The sequence below is a fragment of the Canis lupus genome, chromosome 4 (assembly GCF_048164855.1).
Source record: "Canis lupus baileyi chromosome 4, mCanLup2.hap1, whole genome shotgun sequence".
NCBI lineage: Eukaryota > Metazoa > Chordata > Mammalia > Carnivora > Canidae > Canis > Canis lupus.
Genome location: NC_132841.1, coordinates 40,670,515 through 40,695,404, shown reverse-complemented (window position 1 = coordinate 40,695,404; position 24,890 = coordinate 40,670,515). Strand labels below are relative to the sequence as shown.

General features: G+C 39.6%; 1 long non-coding RNA gene across 1 annotated transcript; it reads left to right on the top strand.

Moving 5' to 3' along the window:
* Positions 1–131: 131 nt before the first annotated feature.
* On the top strand, positions 132–24,726 carry LOC140632285 (uncharacterized). The gene is made up of 2 exons (XR_012029808.1): positions 132–635; positions 23,695–24,726. It is a non-coding gene; the product is annotated as an uncharacterized lncRNA (long non-coding RNA).
* Positions 24,727–24,890: the final 164 nt, after the last annotated feature.

The following is a 24,890-nucleotide window of genomic DNA, read 5'->3' as shown; positions in this document are numbered from 1 at the left end:
GCCGCGGGAGGCCGCGCGCTGATTGGCTGCGGGCTGGGGCCGCGAGCGCAGGGCTGGGGCGGCGGGGGCGCCGAGGCGAAGCGGGGATCCGTCCGGGGGCCGAGGCCGGGAGAGCGGCGAGGAGGGAAGAAGGACGGGGAGAAGGGGGAGGAGGCAGGAAAGGAGGGACCAAAGTGGGAAAGGAGAAGTGGGGGCGGTGAAATCGAGTTTCTGGCTCCTCCTCGGGCGTCAGCCTTTCTCTTTCTAGTGGAAGCGGGTCGGAGGGGGCGCAGAGAAGTAGTAACAGGAGCCTCGCCGACGAGGACGGGGCTGCACCCCGAGCTGCGGCCGGGGCGGCCGGGGCGGCCCTGCCTGACGGTTGAGCACCTTTGGGGTTCTAGAATTCGGTGGACTGGAACGCCGAGCCTGCGCTCCCCGTGTTTGCCCCGCTCCCAAGCCACCCCCCCAAATCACTGTGCCCCATTATTAGACGTAGAGGCGGTCATCGTGGTCGCCAGCTGGAGCCGATTACGGAGGCGAGGCACTCCGTGTAGCAGAGATAAGCGCTGACCGTAGTTCCGAGGGCGTGGGTTCATTGCATCTTCGCGAGATTGATTATTCAGACACAACGCTACTTCTCAAGAACCTCCCTCTAGGTATCTTAAACCGCCTTTAGAACAAAATGAAGTATAAGAAAATAAAATACCCTGCTTTTTCTAAACTGGAATTTGGTACATGGACCACGCCCGACATTCTTGGCGGTCGCTATCTTAACCTAAGCCAAATCCTTAATGGTCCCTTCAGAATTGTGTTCTGCTAGGATGCCTTAAAATTTTTATCAGCCTGCTTGGGCCTTTATAAAGCTTATTTCTGCCCAAGCTGTTTTAACTATCCACTCCATTTTTATATCAGACTTTCTTTTTTTAACATCCTGGGTCGGCTTTTGCTTAGCATTAAAAAAGTGAGACACCTAAGAAAGAGACTCTCTGCAGCTTGGAATTTGCATTTAAATATATTTTCATACACTGCTGGTGGGAGTGTAAATCGGTTCAGTCTTTTTGCAAAGTAACTTGGAAACAAGGATCAAGAACCTTAAAAATGTTGGTAACCTTTGACTTGGGATTATCCCACACATGGGTATCTAACAGAAATAGTCCAAAATGCAGAGAAAGGTTTCCGTCCTTGTATTTATTTGGTAGTCATATAAAAATGAGGGTTTGACAAACAAAATCCTATACTTCTATAAAAGCACAGAAATGTCTTGTGAGAAATAGAAATCTGCTATATTAAATTTATACGGACAAATTATTGTTGCCCTGGGTAGTCATGAAAATTCAAAAAAGCTTATGTGTGACCGTGTATTTATGAGTTTTCAGAGGTTGCTCTGACATTCAGGTACTGCGTCACAAAGCCCTCTTCTATTTGATCATTCTCAGCTGAGTATTCACATTGGCAGATAGACATCACTTCATCACTTCCCTGAAGGAGAGAAGCTGCATGTTGAATATCTTCAAAGAGATTGCTTTCTCCCGAAATTTGCTCTAGAAATTACAGAAACCAAGACTTCCACAATGTCTGTTAAAACAGATGATCAGATGACTCTGATGAGCACTGAGGGGTTGCCCTAGGAAGAGAGCCATGTCATTGGGAGATTTTCAGTTATGGGTGTTCTCCACCTTGCCTTTATCTTAGAGTAGAATCACAAGTTCGCAGGAGACAGAATAAAGTGGCAGTTAAGGGCCCCAGCTCCGCTATCAACTTCCTGGGTTGGAATCTGGCTTCCATTCTGTGCTAGCTGTAGAACCTTAAATTTCTATACAGCTCAATTTCCTTAACCTGTAAAACTGGGCCAATAACAGTGCTCTAAACTCTGTGGGGGCTCTTTATTAACTCTCCTCTACTTCATGTCTAGCATCACCTACTTACTGCACGGCTCAATCCACTTAAGACCTTTGTATAGAAACTGTGCCTTCTTTGTGATCCTGTGTATATGGGTGTGTATGTGCTTTATTTTTTAGTAATGTGTTTATTGAGATATAATTCATATACCATATATTTCACCAGTTTAAAGTGTATGATTCAAATTGGTATAGCCACTATGGACAACAGTATGGAGGTTCCTCAAAAGGTTAAAAATAGAGCATTGATCTATTTTTATAGATCTGGGGATTTATATCTGAAGAAAATGAAAACACTAACTCAAAAAGCCATCTGCACCCCCATGTTTATTGCAGCATTATTTACAATAGCCAAGACATGGAAACAAACTTAATTTGTTTGTGCCCATCAATAGATGAATGGCTAAAGAAAATATGAGATACACACACACACACACACACACACACATATCCACACAAAGGAATATTATTTGGCCATGAAAAAGATTGAAATCTTGCCATCTGTGACAACATGGGTGGACTCTGTGGGCGTTATGCTAAGTGAAAGAATTGAAACAGAGAAAGAGAAATACCTTTTGATCTCACTTATATGTGGAATTTAAAACAACAAAAACAAAACCACTCCAAGCTCAAAGATAGAGACAGATTGTTGGTTGCCAGCAGGGGTGGGGGCAGTGACAGAAGAATGAGTGAAAGGGTCAAAATGGATAAACTTTCAGTTATAAAATAAGTAAGTTGGGATGCCTGGGTGGCTCAGTGGTTGAGCATCTGTTTTTGGCTCAGGTTGTGATTCTGGTGTCCTGGGATCAGGTCCTGCTTCAGGCTCCCTGTCTCCCTCTGCCTAGGTCTCTGCTTTTCTCTGTCTCTCATGAATAAATAAAATCTTTAAAAAATAAAGTAAAATAAATAAGTCATGGGAATGTAATATATGTCTATACAAGCATGATGTCTAAAGTAAATACTGTATTGCATATTTGAAAGTTGCTAACAGAGTGAATCTTGAAAGTTCTCATCACAAAAAAAATTTAACATCCATATATGGTGATGGATATTAATTAGACGTAATCACAGTAATGTGATTATTTTGCAATATATACAAATATTGAATCATTATGTTGAAACTAATGTTATATGACAATTATACCTTGATTAAAATAATAAAAAATAAAGTGTACAATTCAATGGTTTTTAGTCTATTTACAATCAATTTTAGAATATTGTCATCACCTCAAAAAGAAACCCCATAGCTATTAGCAGTCACTCCCCATTTGCTCCCAATTCACAGACCCTGCCCAGGCAACACTCATGAATTTTTTTGTCTCTGTGTATTTGTCTATTCTGGACATTTCCTATAAATGGAATCATATTTGGTCTCTTGTGGCTGATTTCTTTCATATAGCATAATGTTTTCAAGGTTCATCCATATTGTATAATGTATCAATACTTCATTCATATTTATAGCTGACTAATTTTCTATTGTGTGGACATAGCACGTTGTGTTTATTCATCAGTTGATGAGCATTCGGGTTGTTTCCATTTTGGGGGTATTATGAATAAAGCTGTTATGCACAAGTTTTTGTGTGGACATATGTTTTCAATTGTTCTGGGTATATACTAAGGGTAGAATTGCTTGAGCCTATGGTAACTCTATGCTTAACTTTCCGAGGAACTGGCAAAGTATTTTCCAAAATGTCTGCACCATTTATATTCCCACCAGCAATTTATAAGGAAATGTGAAATAGTACAGCTGTTTTGGATACGTAGGGTATCTCATTGTAGTTTTACTTGCACTTCCCAAATGACTAATGATGTTGAATGTCTTTTTATGTACTTACCATTTGTAGATCAGTTTTTGGAAAAATGTTTACTCAGACACTTTGCACGTTTTGAAATAATATTATTTGTCTTTTTATATTGGGTTGTAAGGGTTCTTTCTATATTCTGACTACAAATCCCTTAGCAGATACATGATTTGCAAATATTTTCTCTGATAGTTCCATAATTTTCTTGATAGTGTCCTTTGAAGCATGAAAGTTCAATTTTCATAAAGTTAGTTCATTTTTCTGATTTTTTCTCTGGTTACTTATGCTTTAGGACTCATATCTAAGAAAACACTGTCTAAAGTCATGAAGATCTGCACCTATTTTCCTCTAAGAGTTTTATAATTTTAGCTCTAACATTTAGGTCTTTAACCCACTTTGAATTAATATCTTAGTATGGTGTGAGGTAGGGGTCCAACTCTACCCTTTTGCATGTGGATTTCCAGTGTTCCACCATTTGTTGAAAAGACCATTCTTTCCCCCCTTTTAATTGTCTTGACATTCCTATTGAAAATCAATTAACCAAAAAAAAAAAATCAATTAACCATAAATGTATCAGTTTATTTCTAGACTTAATTCTATTCCATTTAGTCTTTTTTTTTTTAAAGTCAGGTTTGTTTGTTTGTTTTTAAGTAAGTGCTATGCCCAATCTGGGGCTTGAACTCACCACCCTAAGATCAAGAGTCATGTGCTCTACTGACTGAGCCAGCCTGGTGCTCCTATTCCATTGGTCTTTATATCTATCCTCAGGCCAGTACCACATAGTCTTGATTATTGTAGCTTCATAGTAAGTACTGAAGTGAGGAAATATAAGTCCCCTGATTTTGTTCTCCCTTTTGTTTTGGCTATTCTGGGTCCCTTATACTTCCATATGAATTTCATCAGTTTGTCCATTTCTGGAAAAAAAAAAAGGAGCTGGAATTTTGATGGGAAATGTGTTGAATCTATAGATCAATTTGGTCAATCTATCTTTTTTATTTTTATTTTTTAGAGATTTTATTTATTTATTCATGAGAGACACAGAGAAAGAGAGAGAGGCAGAGACACAGACAGATGGAGAAGCAGACTCCCTGTGGGGAGCTTGAGGTGGGACTTGATCCTGGGACTCCAGGATCACAACCTGGGCCGAAGGCAGATGCTAAACCACTGAGCCACCCAGAGATCCCCTCTTTCCACTTATTTATGTCTCAAATTCATTTCAGTGACATTTTGTAGTTTTCAGTGTACAAGACTTGCACTTCTTAAATTTATTCCTAATATTTTATTCTGTTTCATACTATTGTAAATTCTATGATTTGCTATTTACAAATGGATTTATTGTCTTAACTTCCTTTTCAGGTTGTTCATTACAAGTGTATAGAAGTACGATTGATTTTTGTATATTGATCAAAATATTACAACCTTGCTGAGCTCATTTTTTAGTTCTAATAGTTTTCCCTTCATGTATTTTGGGTCTTTGTTGTTTGGTGTTACGTGTTTATAATTATTAGACCTCCAGAGCCTTCTTTACTTAGCTAATTCTTCAAGGGGAATTGGCAAGAGAGAAAGAAAAAGGAGAAGTGTGAAAGAAGGGAAAAGAAAAGGGGGGGAAATGAAGTCCAATAGCTGTCAAACTTTAGTATGGATTTCAGTGACCTCAGGAGATTTTTAAAATCATGATCTCACAGAGATTCTGATTTGGTCTGGGGTGGAGTCCGGCAACCAGCATTTTTAACTCACATATCAGGCATTTTCTGATGCAGTTTAGAACACAGATGGGATTTTAAAGAACACATGGACTTGAAAAACTCAATTCTCCCCACTCAGCCAAACTGTTCTTTAGTCTTTTTCATCCTCCACAAATGGCACCATAATCCATCCAATTGCTCAAGTCCCAGACCCAAGAGTTACTGATGATTCCTTCATCTTCTTTATCTCTCACACCTTATCCATTACCAAGTCCTTTTCATTCTATCCATTAAATATATTCTGAGTCTCTAGGCTCAGTCAGTTACATGTCTGCCTTCTACTCAGTTCATGATGCCATTGTGCTGGGATCAAGCTCCATGTTGGGCTCCCTGCTCAGCAGGGAGTCCGCTTTTCCCTCTCCCTCTGCCCCTCCCCACTGTTCATGCTCTCTCTCAAATAAATAAAATCTTAATAATTATATATATATATTAATTTTTTTCTGTCTCTATTGCCATCACCAACTCCCACCTTGGCTACTAGTCTTTCTGTGTCCTTTCCTGCCTCATCTTACAATACATTCTCTAGTCAGCATGATTTTTTAAAAATTTAATATACTACACAGCACATATTTAATACATGTACCTTTTCATAAGTTTGACATGTGTATACACCTGTGAAACCATTACCATAATCAATATGTCCATTCCTCCAAAAATTTCCTTAGGCCCTTTGGTAATCCCTCTCTATTGCATCTCCCCAGTCACCTGTCCCCAGGTAACCACTGATCTGCTTTATGTCACTATAGGTTTTTCTGCATTTTCTAAAAATTTCTGTAAATGAATATATACAGTATGTACTCTTTTGGTATGGCTAATTTCTTTTTTTAATTTTTTAGTGTTTTTTTTTTAAAGATTTTATCTATTTATTCATGAGAGACACACACAGAGAGAGAGGCAGAGACATAGACAGAGGGAGAAGTGGGCTCCAAGCAGGGAGCCTGACATGGGACTCGATCGTGGGTCTCCAGGATCAGGCCCTGGGCTGAAGGCAGCGCTAAACCGCTGAGCTACCTGGGATGCCCTTTAATGTTTTGTTTTGTTTTTTTCTAAGATTTTATTTATTTATTCATGAGAGACAGAGAGAGAGGCAGAGAGACACAGGCAGAGGGAGGAGAAGCAGGCTCCATGCAGGGAGCCCGATGCGGAACTCAATCCTGGGACTCCAGGATCATGTCCTGGGCCAAAGGGAGGTGCTCAACCACTGAGCCACCGAGGCATCCCAATTTTTTTATGTTTCAAAGGTTTTGTTTATTTGAGAGAGAGACAGAGACAGAGAGCAGGAGCAGGGAGGAAGGGGAGAGGGAGAGGAAGAAGCAGACACCCTGCTGAGCAGGGAGCCCAATATGGGACTCAATTCCAAGATCCTAGGATTATGACCTAAGCCAAAGCCAGACACTTGACCAACTGAGCCACCCAGGTGCCCTAGTATGGCTTCTTTCACTCAGCATAATAATTTTGAGATTCATCCATATTGTAAGGTTTATTATTTTCAGTTAATGAATAGTTTTCCATTGTATGGATATACCAGTTTGTCATTTGTGTGGGTATATAATGTTTTCACAATCACAGGTAAAGTTGCGATGAACAGGATGCCTGGGTGGCTCAGCGATTGAATGCCTCCCTTTGGCTCAGGGTGTGATCCTGGGGTCCTGGGATTGAGTCCCAAATCGGGCTCCCTGCATGGAGCCTGCTTCTTCTGCCTGTGTCTCTGCCTCTCTCTCTGTGTCTCTCATGAATAAATAAATTCAATCTTTTTTTTTTAAAGTTGCTATGAGCATTCATATACATGTCTATATATGGGCACATATTTTCCTTTCTCCTGGGTAAATGCCTAGTAGAAGAATGGATGGAACATATGGTAGTTTGTTGTAGTCATTTTTTTTTTTTTAAGAAACTGCCAAACCATTTTCCAAGGGTCTTAACATTACATTCCTACCAGTATTACACGAAAACTCTACCTCCTTCACATCCTCGCTAACACTTGTTTTATTTTTTTATTTTTATTTTTTTAAGATTTATTTATTTATTCATTCATGATAGAGAGAGAGAGAGAGAGAGAGAGAGACGCAGAGACACAGGCAGAGGGAGAAGCAGGCTCCATGCTGGGAGCCCGATGTGGGACTCGATCCCGGGACTCCAGGATCGCGCCCTGGGCCAAAGGCAGGTGCTAAACTGCCAAACCACCCAGGGATCCCCTAACACTTGTTTTAGGTTAGTTTTTAATAGTAACCATTCTGATAGATGTGTAGAGAATATCTCATTGTAATTTTATTTTTATTTATTTTTATTTTTTAAAAAGTCTTTATTTATTTATTCATGAGAGACACACAGAGAAAGAGGCAGAGATATAGGCAGAGGGAGAAGCAGGTTCCATGCAGGAAACCCAATGTAGGACTCGATCCTAGGACCCTGGGATAACGCCCTGAGCCAAAGGCAGAGGCAACCACTGAGCCACCCAGGCATCCCTCTCATTGTAATTTTAATTTCCATTTCCCTAATGATTGATGATTTGGGACATTTTTTTAAATTTTTTTAAATTTTTATTTATTTATGATAGTCACACAGAGAGAGAGAGGCAGAGACACAGGCAGAGGGAGAAGCAGGCTCCATGCACCGGGAGCCCAACATGGGATTCGATCCCAGGTCTCCAGGATTGCGCCCTGGGCCAAAGGCAGGTGCTAAACCGCTGCGCCACCCAGGGATCCCTGGGACATTTTTTTTTTCATGTGCTTATTTGCCATTTGAATATCTTCTTTGGTAAAATATAAATTCAAATATTTTGCCCATTTGTAAATTGGGTTATTTGTTTTCTTATTATTGGTTCTGATAGTTCTTTATATTTTCTGGATGTAACTCTTTTATCTGATATATGACTTGCAGATACTGACTCCCAGTCATTGTCTTATCTTTTTATTCTCTCAAAAGTGTCTTGTGAAAAAGCAGAATTTTAAATTTTTGATAAAGTCCAATTTGTCAGTGTGTTCTTTTATGTATCCTGTTTTAGCTATCATATAGAAGTAATCTTTGCCTAAACCAAAGTCAGAAAGGCTTCTCCTAGGTTTTCTTCCCGAAGACTTAGGGTTTGGAGGTTTACATTTAGGTCTATTATCCACATTTGGTTAATTTTTGTATATGGTGTGAGGTATGGATCAAAACTTGTTTTTTGTTTTTTAATATAGATTCAGCAACATTTGTTTTCATGTGTATCTGAGGTTTTTTGTTTTGTTTTGTTTTTGTTTTTGTTTTAGAGAAAGAGAGTGGGGTGGAGGGGCAGAAGGAGAGAATCTTAAGCAGGCCCCAAGCCCAGCGTGGAGTTTGATGGGGGGGGGGCACTCCATCTCACAACCCTGAGATCATGGCCTGCGCTGAAATCAAGAGTCAAAGACTTAACCAACTAAGCCATCTAGGCACCTCTTTTCAGCATTTGTTAAGTGATGCCCTTTCTCCACTCAGCTGCATTTGCATCTTTGTAAAAAAGAGAGTTGTCCATATACACGTGGACATCTATTTCTGAACTTTCTACCCTGCTTCGTTGATCTATTTGTCTCTCTTTTTTTTTTTTAAGATTTATTTATTCATTCATTCAGAGAGAGTGAAGAGAGAGGCAGAGACACAGGCGGAGGGAGAAGCAGGCTCCATGCAGGAAGCCTGATGTGGGACTCGATCCCGGGTCCCCAGGATCACACCCCAGGCTGCAGGTGGCGCTAAACCACTGCGCCACCAGGGCTGCCCTCTATTTGTCTCTCTCTTTTTTTTTTTTTTAACAATTTTTTAAATTTGTTTTTTTTTTTATTTTTATTTTATGATAGTCACACACACACACACAGAGAGAGAGAGGCTGAGACACAGGCAGAGGGAGAAGCAGGCTCCATGCACCGGGAGCCCGACGTGGGATTCGATCCCGGGTCTCCAGGATCGCGCCCTGGGCCAAAGGCAGGCGCCAAACCGCTGCACCACCCAGGGATCCCTCTATTTGTCTCTCTTGATGGTAATACCATATTGTCTTGATTACTGTAACTTTATAATAAGTCTTTTTTTTTTTAAAAGATCTTATTTATTTACTCATGATACGGGGGGGGGGGGGGGGGGCAGAGACACAGGCAAAGGGAGAAGCAGGCTCCATGCCAGGAGCCTGACGTGGGACTCAATCCTGGGACTCCAGGATCATGCCCTGGGCCAAAGGCAGGCGCTAAACTGCTGAGCCACACAGTGATCCCCTATAATAAGTCTTGTTATTAGGTTGTATTAATCCTCCAAAGTTGTTCTCTCTTTTCTTTTCTTTTTTATTTTTTAAAAGATTTTATTTATTTATTCATGAGAGATACAGAGAGAGAAAGGCAGGGACACAGGCAGAGGGAGAAGCAGGCTCCATGCAGGGAGCCCAATGTGGGACTTTGATCCTGGGTCTCCAGGATCATGCCCTGGGTTGAAGGTGGCACTAAACCACTGAGCCACTGGGGCTGCCCTGTTCTTTCTTTTCAAAGTAATTTTGACTATTTTAGGCTCTTTGCATTTCCATATGAATCTTAGAATTGTCCTTTCAATTTCTACCAAAAAGAAAACCTGTTGGGACTTTGATGGAGATAACAGAATATATAGATAAATATGGGGAGGATTGACATATTAACAATATTGAATCTTCCAACCCATGAACATGGTATATCTCTCTTTATATATATCTTTAATTTCTCTCAGCAATGCTTTATACTTTTGATTGCACAGGTCTGGCATACCTCTTGTCAGATGTATCCCTAAGGAATTCAGTTTTTGATAGTATTGAAAACAGTTATTTTAAAAAGATTTATTTATTTATTTGAGAGAATAGGGAGGGGCAGAGGAAGAGAATCTTCAAGCTGACTCCTTGCTGAGTGTGGAGCCTGATGTAGGGCTTGATCTCACAACCTTTGAGATCATGATCCAAGCTGAAACCAAGAGTCAGATGCTTAACCAACTGAGCCACCCAGACACCCTGAAAATAGTATTGGTTTTATAGTTCCAGTTACTGTTTATTAGTACATAGATATACAATTGATTTTTGTATGTTGATATTATATGCTACAGACTTGCTAAGTTATTTGTCAGTTCTAGTACTTTTGGAAATTCAATTGGATTTTCTAAATAGATTATTATATTGTCTATGAATAAAGATAATTTTGCTTTTTCTTTTCCAATTTTTTTCCTTGCCTTATTTAACTAGTTAGTAGAATTACAATATTCAATGGAAATAGTGAGAGTAAGCATTCTTACTTGCTCTTTATCTTAGGGAAAAAGCATTCATTCTTCATCATTAAGTATGATGCTAGCTATAGGCTTATTTTATTTATTTTTTTAAATTAATTAATTTATTTATGATAGTCACACAGTGAGAGAGAGAGAGAGAGAGGCAGAGACATAGGCAGAGGGAGAAGCAGGCTCCATGCACCGGGAGCCTGACGTGGGATTCAATCCCGGGTCTCCAGGATCGCGCCCTGGGCCAAAGGTAGGCGCTAAACCGCTGCGCCACCCAGGGATCCCTATAGGCTTATTTTAAAATAATGTGGCAACATATATATCACATGAAATTTTGGTATTAGATATTTTAATTTTATGGAAGGAAGAAAGGAACTCTAAAGAACACAGGAATGGCCAACTAAGAAGCAGCCATGTCCCTCCCACCCCAGAGCTGAGATCATGTATAAGGAAGAGGCCCCTCTAAGGTTAAGAGCCAGACTTTCTTAGGGAGCACATGGACCTGGATCTATGAATGGTAGAGAGGTTATTGTTGTGCCATACCAGTGAAGTTGCTGGAAACTACTCTCCAGGAATGGCTCGAAGTTTGTTCTGTAGGGTGCTGGGAACTGTTCATAGGATGTATCTCACTATAGCCATGAAACTACCTGACAGTCTGTGCCTGTGGAGGCTGCTACTTGCTAGGTATTGTTAGCTCCTGTATACAATGGGAGCAAGGGGGCTTAGGGAAACTGCTGTAGTTTCAGGGGCATGGCATTGGGGCAGCTGTGTATCCTGAAGTGCATTAGAGAAGCTCTTTTTACTGCAGGATCTAGATAAGGGACAGGTTTACATTCCTCAGAGGCCTGGCTCTGGAGAAGCCACCCCATGCTGAGCTTACTGAGTAAGTGAATAATTCTTCCTGCAACGTCTCTCCAGTGCCCTCTACTGTCAAAGCTTAAACATGTGCCAAATGACAAAGGCACAATGTTTAAAGGGCCCATATCCATTTTCACAGAGCAGGCAATGAAGAGTGAATTTGGATCTGAGAAACAATAATTTGATAACTGGCATAATTTCCTACCTGAAAACTTAAAACTTTTATACTTAACAATGATTAGGTATAAGGGAATTACTGAAGTTACAGAATTGCTGCATATCAGAATCTATGGGGCAGCCCAGGTTGCTAAGTGGTTTAGTGCCGACTTTGGCCCAGGGCGTGATCCTGGAGACCCGGGATTGAGTCCTGCATCGGGCTCCCTGCATGGCACCTGCTTCTCCCTCTGCCTGTGTCTCTGCCCCTCTCTCTCTCTCTCTCTCTCTCTCTGTGTGTGTCTCTCATGAATAAATAAATAAAATCTTAAAAAAAAAAAAAAGAATCTATGAGATATATGTAAAACATATATCCCAAGGAAAAATTCAAGAAAAATTCATATCCCTAAAGCCTGTATTGATGAAATTAAACAATAAATTTAATTAAATTAAAATTCACTAAATTTCCAATTTAAGTTAGAGAAAGAACAAAAGAAACCACAAGGAAGGGGCATCTACATAGCGCAATCAGTTGAATATCTGACTCTTGGTTTTGTTTGTTTTCTTTTTTGTTTTTTTGTTTTTGTGTTTTTTTTGTTTTTTTGTTTTTGTTTTTTGTTTTTGTTTTTGTTTTTTGACTCTTGGTTTTGGCTCAGGTCATGGTCTCACAGTTGTGAGATCAAGCCCTGAGTCAGGCTCCACACTCAGCACAGAACATGCTTGATTTTTTTTCTCCCTCACCTTGTGCCCACCCTCCTCCAAAATAAATAAATAGGGATACCTGGGTGGCTCAGCCAGTTAAGTTCATGATTTTGGAGTCCTGGGATTGAGGCCTGAGTCAGGCTCCCTGCTCAGTAGGGAGTCTGCTTCTCCCTCTGCCTCTGCCTCTACCCCCTTTGTGTTGTCTCTCTCTGTCTCTGTCTCTCTCAAATAAATAAATAAAATCTTTAAAAAAATACATCTTTAGAAAAATGCAAGAAACCACAAGAAAGAACATAATAGATAAAAAAAAAGCAGGAATAAAGAACTAGAAAACAGTAGATCAAAATAAATAAAAATTCTGGTTCTTTGAATAAAGTCATAAAATAGATAAACCACTAGCTAATTTTACTTAGAAGTGTATGTAGAGGATAAAGCAGAAATGTGCAGAATAAGAAATGACAAGAGGAAAGTAATTATTAATACAGAGGAAGCCAGAAAGTCATAAAGTGTCCTTTATACAGATAGCCCTATACAAAAAAAATTTTAAAGCTAATGAATGGTAATACCTTAGGAAAATATAGTTGACCAAAATTGACCTTCCCAAGATGAAAAGTTAAATCAATCTCAAAGAAGAAATATAGAATGTTTTTTTTTGAAATATAGAATGTTATCAAAGAACTATCCCACATCAAAATACAAGCTCAGATAGTTTCACAAAAGAATTCTATGAAATCTTAGAAAATAGTCCTGTTACTACATAAATTGTTCAGAGAGAAAAAAATGGTAAACTTCTAAATTCTTTATATGAAGTAGTTTAGCATTGATGTTTCAAGCTAATAAAGATACCCTACACATGATAAAATTATAGACCAATATCATTTACAAATATTCTTTTTAAAAATCTGAAATAGGGCAGCCTGGGTGGCTCAGCGGTTTAGCGCCAGCTTCAGCCCAGGGCCTGATCCTGGGGAACTGGGATTGAGTTTCACGTTAGGCTCCCCGCATGGAGCCTGCTTCTCCCTCTGCCTGTGTCTCTGCCTCTCTCTCTGTCTTTCTCTCTCTCTCTCTGTATCGCTCATGAATGAATAAATAAAATCTTTTTTTAAAATAAAATCTTTAAAAGATAAATAAAAATATTTATTTTTATAAATAAAAAATTAAAAATTAAAAAATATTTATATATTATAAAATAAAAATATTTATATATTATAAAATAAAAAATAGGGATCCCTGGGTGGCGCAGCGGTTTGGCGCCTGCCTTTGGCCCAGGGCGTGATCCTGGAGACCCGGGATCGAATCCCACATCAGGCTCCTGGTGCATGGAGCCTGCTTCTCCCTCTGCCTATGTCTCTGTCTCTCTCTCTCTCTCTCTCTCTGTGACTATCATAAATAAAAAATTTTTAAAAATTAAAATAAAATGAAAAAAATAAAAAAAATAAAAAAATAAAAAATAAAAAATATTTATACTGCCAAACTCAAACACCACATTAATAAAATAATAAATCATGACTAAATGGGGCTTATAACAGAAATGCAAGGATGGTTCAATATTAGGATATCCATTAATATAATTCAACAAATTTATAGATCCAAGAAGATAAATTATGTGATTATTCTCATATGTGCTTTAAAAACATTGACAAAATTCAACATCCATTCCAAAAAATGAACAAATAAAAACTAACTGAAAACAAAAACTCTTGTGGAAACAGGAATGGAGGAATACTTCCTTAACATGATGAAATATATTACCTTAGTCCTAAAGACAGTATCTTATTTGAGGGGAAAATACTAAAGATCAGGAATAAGGCAAGAATAACAACTAACCCTACTATTGTTTAAGATTGTACTAGGAGTGTAAGCCAATGCAATTAGACAAGGGAAGTAAAGATAGGCAACATAACTGGAAAAAAATATATAACTTTCTCTTTCCCAAAGACATGATAGAATACCCAATAAACCTAGAGAATCAATGATAATACTATCTCAAACGATATGAGAATTCTGTAAGGTATAATATATAAAATTAACACAAAAAATTAATAGTTTTCTTTTTTTTAATATTTTACTTATGGTTTATTTACTTATTTTAGAGAGAGAAGGAGAGAGCATGAGCATGACTGGAGCAGAGGGAAATGGAAAGAGAATCTCAGGCAGACTCCAAGCTGAGCAGGAGCCCTGATGTGGGGTCCATCTCATGACCCTGAGATCATGACCTGAGCTATAACCAAGAGTTGGACACTTAACCAACTGAGCCACTTAGGTGCCCTTTAATAGCTATACTATACACAATAATCAATTAGAGGATAATATTGTAGTAAAAAGAACCATTACATTACAATAGCAAAGAAGATAAAACATTTATGAATAGTGCAAAATCCATATGAGGAAAACTGAAACACTCTTGAAGAATACAAAAGTAGACTTGAGCAAATGCAAAAAACATCCCTTATTCTTTATTAGAGCGATTCAACTTTCTCTCTAAATTAATTTATAACTTTAACCTAGTCCCCTGTAAAAACACCAACAAATACCAACAAACTTTTTTTGTAATGAGCTGGACAAATTGACATTATACTTCATATGGAAAAGATGGAATTTTTCTTAAGTAGGTGCTACAACCTGTGTGGAGCTCAACATGAGGCTTGAACTCATGACCCTGGGATCAAGACCTGAGCTGAGGGAATCCCTGGGCAGCTCAGTGGTTAAGCGCCTGCCTTCGGTCCAGGGTGTGATCCTGGAGTCCCAGGATCGAGTCCCACATCAGGCCTCTTCATGGAGCCTGCTTCTCTCTCTGCCTGTGTTTCTGCCTCTCTCTCCCTGTGTGTCTCTGACGAATAAATAAATAAAATAAGATTTTATTTATTTATTCGTCAGAGACACACAGGGAGAGAGAGAGAGAGAGAGAGGCAGAGACACAGGCAGAGGGAGAAGCAGGCTCCATGCAAGGAGCCTGATATGGGACTCGATCCCCGGTCTCCCGGATCACACCCTGGGCTGCAGGCAGCACTAAACTGCTGTGCCACCAGGGCTGCCCAATAAATAAAATCTTAAAGAAAAAAAAAAGACCTGAGCTGAGATTAAGAGTTGGATGCTTAACCTACTCAAGCATCCAGGTGCCCTTGCCCTGAAAAGATGGCATTTTAAATAAGTAGTGTTGGGCTAAGCAGAAAACTGTTGGGAAAAAGTGATAAAATGAAATTTCTTTTCCTTTCTTCTTTCTTTTCTCTTTCTTTCTTTCTTTCTTTCTTTCTTTCTTTCTTTCTTTCTTTCTTTCTTGGAGTGGGGTAGGGGAGAAGAGGGAAAGGGAGAAAGAGAGAGAAATCTTTTTTTTTTTTTAAAGATTTTTATTTATTTATTCATAGACACACAGAGAGAGAGAGGCAGAGACACAGGCAGAGGGAGAAGCAGGCTCCATGCAGGGAGCCCGTTGTGGGACTAGATCCCGGGTCCCCAGGATCACACCCCAGGCTGCAGGCGGTGCCAAACCGCTGCACCACCAGGGCTGCCCGGAGAGAGAAAATCTTCAGCAGGTTCCACACCCAGCATGGAGCCCCAAGTGGAGCTTGATCTCATGACCCCAAGATCATGACCTGAGTCAAAATCAAGAGTCAGACACTCAGGGGCAGCCCAGGTGGCTCAGCGGTTTAGCGCCACCTTTGGTCCAGGGCCTGATCCTGGAGACCCAGGATAGAGTCCCTACGTCGGGCTCCCTGCAAGGAGCCTGCTTCTCCCTCTGCCTATGTCTCTGCCTCTCTCTCTCTCTGTGTCTCTCATGAATAAATAAATAAAATCATTTTTTAAAAAAAGTCAGACACTCTACTGACTGAGCCACCTAAAGTGCCCCTAAATTAGATTCATACTTAAATCCCACTGATTAGATGAAATTCCAAATGGATCCGAGTTCTATACATAAAAGATGAAACCAGATGACCAGATAAGGATTAGAGGAAAACATGGGTGAATTTCTCCATAGTCTGGATATAGGGAAAGCTTTAAAACTGTGTCTTAAAATCAAGATCCAATATTTAAAAACTCATTCATTTAGTCTGACTACATAAAAATAAAAACCTTTACTTTTTTTTTAAATTTTTATTTATTTATGATAGTCACAGAGAGAGAGAGAGAGAGAGTCAGAGACACAGGCAGAGGGAGAAGCAGGCTCCATGCACCGGGAGCCTGATGTGGGATTCGATCCCGGGTCTCCAGGATCACGCCCCGGGCCAAAGGCAGGCGCTAAACCGCTGTGCCACCCAGGGATCCCTAAAAACCTTTACTTGACCAAAAACACCATAAGCAAAGTTAAAAGACAAATGACCAACAGGGAAAAAATATTGTAATTTATATCACAGATAAAGGATGAATATCTCTAATACACAAAAAACTTCTAAAAATCTGAAGAAAAAGACAAAAAGATACCCTATAGAAAATTTGGCAAAAGACAGGACTATACAACTCACACACAAGATATCAAAATGGTCATTAAACATGTGAAAATATGTTTAACAACTCATAGTAAAAAAAAATAAAATGATCTTAAGAATTCTGTGTTAAGAAATAAACCATTTTAGGGCGGCCCCGGTGGCACAGCGGCTTAGCACTGCCTGCAGCCTGAGGTGTGATCCTGGAAACCTGGGATCGAGTCCCACGTCGAGCTCCCTGCATGGAGCCTGCTTCTCCCTCTGCCTGTGTCTCTGCCTCTCTTTCTCTCTGAGTCTCTCATGAATAAATAAATAAAATCTTAAAAAAAAAAAAGAAATAAACCATTTTATTTATGGTCAATTGATTTTCCACAAAGGTGTCAAAATAATTTAATGGGGAAAGAACAGTCTTTTCAATGAGTGGTTCTAGGACAAATGAATATCCACATGCAAAAAAATGAAGTCAGACTCTTGCCTCACAATATATATAAAAATTAACTCATAATGAATCAGACCTAAATGTAAGAGCTAAAACCACAAAATTCTTAGAAGAGGGATGCCTGTGTGGCTCAGGGGTTGAGTATCTGTCTTCGGCTCAGGGCATGATCCTGGGGTCCTGGGATCGAGTCCCGAATTGGGTTCTCTGAGGGGAATCTGTTTCTCCCTCTGCCTATGTCTCTGCCTCTCTCTCTGTGTCTCTCATGATTAAATAAATAAAATCTCTAAAACAACAACAACAACAAAAACTCTTAGAAGAAAATATAGCGGTAAATCTTTATGATCCAGGGTTAGACAGTGATTTCTAAAGTATAATGGCAAAAGCACAAACAATAAAAGAAAAAAATAGATACATTGGATTTCATCAAAATTTTAAACCTTTGTGTTGAAAACAACACTCAAGAAAGTGAAAGGACAACACACAGATGGGAGAAAATATTTGCAAATATATATGTGATAAGGTTTAATATCAATAATACATAAATCCTATAACTCAATAACAAAAGGACAACACAATTAAAATGTCAAAGGATTTGAATAGAAATTTCTCCAAAGAAGACATATGGGTAAACAATAGCACAGGCAAAATGACTCAGTATCATTAGTTATTAGAGAAATACAAATCAAAACCACAATGAGACACCATTTCACATCTACTAGACTGGCTAAAATGAAATAGACAATGAACAAGTGTAAGAATCTGGAGAATTTGGAACCCTCATACATTGTTGTGGCAATGCAAAATGGTACATGTCTTTGGAAAATTCTGGTAGTTCCTCAAAAAGTTGAATATATACCTATCATATGACCCAGCAATTCATCTCCTAGGTATATATCCAAGACAACTGAGAACATGAATCTACATGAAAACTTGTACATGAATGTTCATAGCAGCCTTATTCATAATAACCTAAAGTTGAAAGAATCTAAATGCCCATCAATTGATGAAAGGATAAATAAAATATGATATATCCATATATCAATAGAACAATACTCAGCAATAAAAAGAAATACATGCTATATGCTACAACATGAATGAACCTTTAAGATATCCTATGTGAAAGAAGTCAGTCAAAAAGACCACCCATTGCATGATTCCATTATTTGAAATGTATGGAATAGGCAAATCTCTAGAGAAAGATAGTGGATTAGCGGTTGCCTGGGGCTTGGGGGAAGGGAGATTTGACTTCTAATGGACATGAGTTTTCTTTTTGGGGGGTGATGAAAACATTCTAAAGTCAGATTATAATGATGATTATACAACTCTGTAAAGCTACTATTAAACATTGAATTCTATACTTTACATGAGGGAATATTATGATATACAGTTGATCCTTGAACAACATGGGGGTTAAAGGTACTGATCCCTGTGTGGTGAAAAATTCACTTACAACTCTTGACTCTCCAAAACCTTAACTACTAATAGCCTACTATTGACAAGCTTTACTGATAACATAAGCAGTCTATTAACACATTTTTTATGTTATATGTATAACACACTGTATTCATACAATAAAATTAGGAAGAGAAAAGAAAATGTTACTAAGAAAATCATAAGAAGGGGCACCTGGCTGGTTCAGTCAGTAGAATATGTGACTCTTAATCTCAGGATTGTAGGTTTGAGCTCCACATTGGGTATAGAAATTACTTTAAAAAGAAAATTATAAGGAAGAGAAAACATTTATGGTACATTGCTGTAAAAAATTTGCATGTAGGGGCACCTGGATGGCTCAGTGGTTGAGTGTCTGCCTTTGGCTCAGGTTGTGATCCTGGGGTCCTGGGCTCGAGTCCTGCATCAGGCTTCCTGCAGGGAGTCTACTTCTCTCTCTTTTTTTCCTTTAAGATTTATTTATTTGTTTATTCATGAGAGACAAAGAGAGAGAGGCAGAGACACAAGCAGAGGGAGAAGCAGGCTCCCTGCAGGGAGCCCGGTGTGGTGTGGTACTCGATCCTGGGACTCAGGATCACGCCCTGGGCTGAAGGCAGAGGCTAAACCGCTGAGTCACCCAGGTGTCCTGGGAGTCGGCTTCTCCTTCTGCCTATTTCTCTCCCTCTGTGTGTGTGTCTCTCATGAATAAATCTTTAAAAAATTAAAATTAAAAATTTGCATGTAAATGGACCCATGCAAATCAAACCCATGTTGTTCAAGGGTCAGCTGTATAAATTATATCTCAATAAAACTGTTTTTTTAAAAAAATATTTTATTTATTTGAAAGAGAGAGAGAGCAGGGGAAGAACAGAGGGTAGGGAGAAGGAGATAATCTCCAGCAAATTCCTTGCTGAGCACAGAGCCCAACATGGGGCTTGATCCCAGGACCCTGATATCATGACCCCAGCCCAAACCAACAGCTGGACACTCAACCATCTGAGCCACCCAGGCACCCTCAATAAAACTGTGTTTAAAAAACCACAGTGAGGGCAGCCCCAGTGGCTCAGCGGTTTAGCACCGCCTGCGGCCAGGGGTGTGATCCTGGAGACCCGGGATCCAATCCCACGTCAGGCTCCCTGCATGGAGCCTGCTTCTCCTTCTGCCTGTGTCTCTGCCTCTTTCTCTCTCTCTCTCTCTCTCTCTCCCTCTCTTTCTCTGTCTCTATGAATAAATAAAGTAAAAAATCTTAAAAAAAAGGTCTACTTTCTTAAAAAAATAAAATAAAAAATAAAAAATAAAAAAAACATTGAGATACCATTTCTCTACCAAAATTTAAAATATTGATAATTCACTCTGTTGGTGAGGCCTCATAGAAGCAGGCGCTCTCATACATTGTTGGCGGGAATGCAAAACAGTTCAACCACTGTAGAAGAGAATATGGCAATGTCTAACAAGATCATGTATGCCCTTCCTCTATACCCAACACTCTCACTCACAGTGGTCTTCCCTGAAGATATACCTCCAGGAGTAGTTAAATACATACACATACACAGAAAGTTTTTCATTGCCACATGATTTGTAACTGCAAAATACTTAAAATGACCTAAATGTCTACACATAGGAGATAGGTAGAAAAAAACTGTGAAACATACAGTGGGTTCTCTGCAGCTGCAAAAAAGAATGAGAACAATCTTATGAATTGACACAGAGTGCTTTCTGACATACATTATTAAGTATGAAAAGCAAAATGAATATATAGAAAGAGGATACATAAGAGGACAGGCATCTGCTTATCTTAAGTAAAATAAACAGTATATCTGATATCTGATTATCTGTCTATATCTGTATCTATATATAATTATTTTGAAGAATTGGCTCATGTGATTATGGAGGCTGAGAAGTCCCATGATCAACTGTCTGCAAGATGGGGACTCAGGAAAGCTGGTGGTATAATTCAGTTGAAGTCCAAAGACTTGGGACATAGGGGTGCTAATGGTATAAATCCTTGTCTGTAGGTCAGAGAAGATGAGATGAGATGTCCCAGTGAGGCAAAGGGGGCAAATTCCTCCTTCTTCTCCCTTTTGCGTTATTGAGGCCTTCAGTATATTTTTGTGATGTCCACCCATGTTGGAGAGGGTCATCTACATTACAGAGTCCACTGATTCAAATGCTAGTCTCATCCAGAAACCCCTCACTGATATCCCCAGAAATAATGTTTAATCAGTCAAATTGACACATAAAATTAACCGTCACATATGTTTATATATATGTATTTATATATGTATACATATAAGTAAATTTTATATGTGTGCACATGATTATGTATGCATGTGTAGCTAGAAGCAAAATAGTTATTAGCATGTTTCTTACCCAGATCTTGGGCTTTAATACCATTCCACACTACCTGGAAGCAGGACTACTTGTAGAAATGGTATATTTCACGACAGAAGAAAGTACAAAATGAGCTCAAAACATCTTATTATGCCATAAAATTAAAAGTGCCAAAAAAGAATAATGGAGATGTGTCACAAGGACACCAGAGCCAGTTTGAAGGGGCTGTCATTGGCCAAATCTAGGACAATTTGAGCACCAAAATAATTAAGGACAGTAATGAGTTATAAATCATTGAAGATAATAGAAATCCACTAATATATATACACATATATGTGTATATATACACATAACAATTAGATAAATAGGTGAGACACAGAGAAGGCTCTTGCATATAGTAGAATGTGGAGTGCTGACTGGTGAATATGAAGGAAATGCTGGAGCTGGAAAGTCATCATTTTTCAAGTGTAATAGTTGCAGTGGACTGAATGTATGTGTCCCTCCCCCCAAATTCATGTCAGAGCTCTAATGTGATGGTCTTTGGAAGTAGGACTGTAGGGAGGTAATTAGGTCATGAGAGTGGAGTCCCTATGATGGTGTTGGTGCCCTTATCAGAGAGGAAGAGAGGTAGCCCTTTCTCATTTCTGACATCTGAGGATACAAAGAAAAGATGGCAAACAAGGAAGCAGGCCTTCACTGGAACCCGACCATGCTAGAACCTGATCTCAGACTTCCAGCCTCCAGAACTACGAGAAAGAAATGTTTCTGGTATTCTGTTATAGCAGCCTGAGCTAAGACGACAGCAAAGATTGGTTCAGGCAAAAGCCATCAATGGATGCTAACTATCTGAAGAAAATTTTGATAAAGAGCTGGATATTTGCATTGTCTTAAAATATCTCCCCACAGATTGCTTATTCATTCCGGGTGGAAAAACAGTAATGATACAGAAGTTAAAAAGTACACAATACCTTGACCAAATGATTAAATGGACATCATGTGCCTCCAAATGGGATTCTCTGAGGATTACAATGTCACTTCTGTGGTATTCTAACTAGAGATGTGTAGCCTGAAAGGAATTAGGAGAAAGTACTAGTTAAACACAAAAGGAAGACATTCTATAAAAAAATGAAGGGAGAGGTTGTATTTTTTAAAATGTCAATGTTATTAAACTCCAAGAACAGCGAAGAAACTGTTCCAGATTACAGAAGACTAAGGAGACATGATTCCATAGAGAACATTATTGGTTCAATTGATAACATTGAATGAAGGCCAGCCTCAGGCATCTCTCATTGCCCTTGGGGCAATATGTTAGACACAGTATGTTCTTCTCATGGCTAAGGCAGCTGTACAAGAAGACACAGTCAACTGCACAAATATAGGTTGAGATCTCTACTGTGGTGCATCTGCCAACATCCCCCTGGCCAAGGCAAGTGACATGGCCAACCCCAAAGTCAAGGGGTGAAGTCCATTCTGTCCCTAGTGAGAGAAAATGAAAAATCCCAGGCAAAAGGAGGATACAGGGATGGGCGAAAAATTGGAGGCAAAAATAATTTAACCTTTCACAGGCAGCCAACATGAATATGTGGTAACTATTTAGAAAAATACTTGTTAGGGCAGCCTGGGTGGCTCAGCGGTTTGGCACCTGCCTTCATCCCGGGACATGATCCTGGAGTTCTGGGATGGAGTCCCACGTCAGGCTCCATGCATGGAGCCTGCTTCTCCCTCTGCCTGTGTCTCTGCCTCTCTCTCTCTCTCTCTGTGTGTGTGTCTTGAATGAATGAATGAGTAAAATCTTAAAAAAAAAAAAAAACCTTGTTAAATTAGAGCAAGTCAGGATGCTAATTGGTAGGGATGAAAATATTGCTTTTTTTCTATAATTTTGCCTTTGAAAAGGGCAATGAGGCAGCTAACATGTAGCAAAGAGAGAGGCTGATTGCCTCAGCCTGCATTACTGACACATCATCTCCACTTGTGGAGCCTTCCCTAGAAGTATCTGATTTTTATCTTTTCATCAAGGGAGAAAGTACAGGGAAATGACAAGGAATAGATGCATACAGTGGAATGACACACTATTCATCTATGTCTGGAAAGACAACTATTGGTTATTTGTGCCAGTCTCTCTCCTAGTATGGCAGTGGGAACTTTCAAGAGATCAAGTTAAGAAAGTTGCTTGTTAAGCAAATAATTTGAGCAGATGGAGTTGGAGCTTACTTAGAAATGCTTGTTACCTTATGCCTTTTCTTTCTCTAGTCTGCAGATAAGCAGATGTTCTTTTCTCTAGATAGCTGCACTAATCCTGAAAATCAGAGTATTCTCTCTGTGTTGAAGAAAGTCTTTGCCCACAAAGTCTTGCCCTTCAACAATTTTCTGGACCCCATACAGAGCACTGTATTATGACTAGACGATGGACTTATTGAAGCAGCTGAATGAAGGGTCGATTTTAGTTTGTGTAGTTTGTGTTTGCCTGGTATTCATTCATCCTTCCTCGGGTAATAGTGCTCTGAATTCCCTTTGAAGACCCAATTTCTCCCACTCATGACTCAATGCATATGGTTCTCATGGAGCCCATTCCATCCCCTACTCCAGGTGGTCCTGACACCCAAACTTGAGCCAATCCGTGTATTGCAAACCCATGATTGGTTTAGGAGGGATTCACTTTGGGAGACAGTAAGAATCAGATCCAGGACCTTTTTTTTTTTTTTTTTCCAGCAACTGTTTAGAAGAAAGAAGCTCCTTTTTCCTGAACGCTAATTTGGGATGAAGTAAACTTAGAGCTGCTTGGATTCCCCATTCAGGGGAAAATTGAGACCACTTTCCAATGCGGGAGAGCCTACCCAAGAGGGAAGCCAACATAGAGGGAAACACAGCTGAGAAGAGAAGAAAACACCAAATCCTGAAAATCGTCTGAGCTGGATCCAGTGATGCCTAAATTTACTTTCAGTTCCATAAGTCAATACAGCTTAATTTTATTCCCCTGCACATTTTATTCCCTGTAAATCTGTTTCAGTGGGGTTTCTCTTGCTTGAGAGGAGGAGCAGGTTTTATTTATCTTTGTCTCCCAAGAACCTCGAACAATCCGTCACACTTGTGGAGAACCTTCCTTGTATGCCAATTTAAAGGGTTTAAACTATTGTGGGCAGGTGCGAAGTAACAGAAGGGCTCTAAGGAGCAAAGATATGAGGCCTTTTACGTATCAGAGCTTTAGGTGGGTAGAGCTTCGTGTCTTTGCTGCATTCAAAAGTAAGCAATGGGGGACACAATACTATTACCTCATTGCCCCCTAGCTAAATCACATACACTCTGACCACAAGAGAACAGAGCCCTGAGTTATGCTCCCTCCATAGGTATGTGAGAGTTCGGGTTTCTGTTTGGTAGTTCCTCACCAAACGCCTCCCCCTCACCTTACCTGGACTGCTCTCATATGGAGACTTCTAGGTAGGACGAGGCAGGTGGGCACACATTTAGGGCGGGCATAAAGCACACTTCATTCCGCATGGTAATAGCAGGCACTCGTTAAAGGCATACACTAGCTGTGGGTGATTAAAATCTAATTGAAATAGGCATCCTGTGAATGGCTTCCAGTACCCAGGCAAGAGAACACTCTTAAATGCCTGCAAATTGTTTTATGGTAAAGCGCCCATCATCCCTTCTCTTCTAGAAGGTCCTATGGCAGAACTGGTCTTCCTCTATCTCCTGCTCTATGACACATGTAGCCTCTCAATTACAACATGTATTATGGTATGACTGTGGAGTTTGCATTCCCTTCTAGATGTGGACCTTGAGAGCAGGGACAATCTTATTAATCTTTATGTTCCCTGCTCTCCCACACACCTCACAGTGCCTGTTCGGTGAATTGACTTGGTGAAACTCAATCTCTAAACATGCCTGATGCAAAAAAGTGATTG